This window comes from Wasmannia auropunctata, unplaced genomic scaffold (genome assembly GCF_000956235.1).
Source record: "Wasmannia auropunctata unplaced genomic scaffold, wasmannia.A_1.0 LD320317.1, whole genome shotgun sequence".
NCBI lineage: Eukaryota > Metazoa > Arthropoda > Insecta > Hymenoptera > Formicidae > Wasmannia > Wasmannia auropunctata.
The window spans coordinates 1-1057 of record NW_012042573.1 but is presented as its reverse complement, the minus strand read 5'-3'; the positions used below and the strand labels follow the sequence as shown (position 1 = coordinate 1057).

At 29.0% G+C, this 1057-nt stretch overlaps 1 long non-coding RNA gene across 1 annotated transcript; it reads right to left on the bottom strand.

Annotated features, from left to right (window-relative positions):
* Positions 1 to 46: 46 nt before the first annotated feature.
* Positions 47 to 1057, bottom strand: LOC105460522. The gene is made up of 3 exons (XR_975841.1): positions 976 to 1057; positions 677 to 776; positions 47 to 476 (listed from the first exon to the last, which is right to left on the bottom strand). It is a non-coding gene; the product is annotated as an uncharacterized LOC105460522 (long non-coding RNA).

Below are 1057 nucleotides of genomic sequence, written 5' to 3'. Positions count from 1 at the left end.
TATGTAATATAAAACAACCAATTACGGAAATGTCGATAATGCACACCCCACGGCTAATGTGCATCCGGCATGCCTTGAACCCCCTTTCTTGGGCTCCTGGCTACCCCAGGGATAAGGTGTAAACGACACAGCGATACGACAACAGCAGCGACTCGAATCGTAGGGACCGAAGCCTCCCTTACATAAAATCAATTACAAAATAAATGAATAAAATGAAAAAAAAATAAAATAACGAAATATTTGATTTTAATATAAATTATTTCTTCTTTCTTTGAAGTCGATGTCTTTTAACTTTGATGTCTTTTAATTTCTTCTTTCTTTGAAGGTGATGTCTTTTAAAATAAAATCAATCCGTCGGTTTGGAAGATCGTAGAGAAAGTTTAAAAAAAATTATTATTCTTTAATGCAATTAAAGATCGTATCTTCTTTATTGATTTTCTTCATCTGCTGGCTGCTGTTGCTTTTTTATTTTTATTCTAAAAAAATATCAATTATGTCCAATTTGTAACATCCATCTCTATAGTACAAAAACATTACGAGTTTTTACAATTAATTAAATTTTTATATAATTAAATAAATGATTATTAATTGTACAATATATATATATATATATATATGTGTGTGTATATATGTAAGTATATATACATATATATGTATTATTAATAAATATACATACTCTGCTCTTTGCTGACGCCACTTAGCATGTACTAGCCAACTTGATACAATTTCAGCAATCTCTGTATTCTTTGCTTCCGGTTTATGCATTCGTACCACTCCTGTCAGTTACACAAATAAAAATCGGTATTAATATATAATTAATGTTATACGAAATTAATATTTATTTATACAAATATTATCCTGCAATAATTCATAAAATTCATGAAATACTCTAGAAATTAGAACTATTACGGAAAACTGCCTATAATAAGATAGTTGTTTTGGACATGACAGAATAGTTTCCCGTATAATACTCACTGTTTAGGATTGTGCATATCTTGAGAGCACTGAAATTTCTTTTGTTTCGTTGTCCCAAATAACTAAAATTCTGTGCAATATT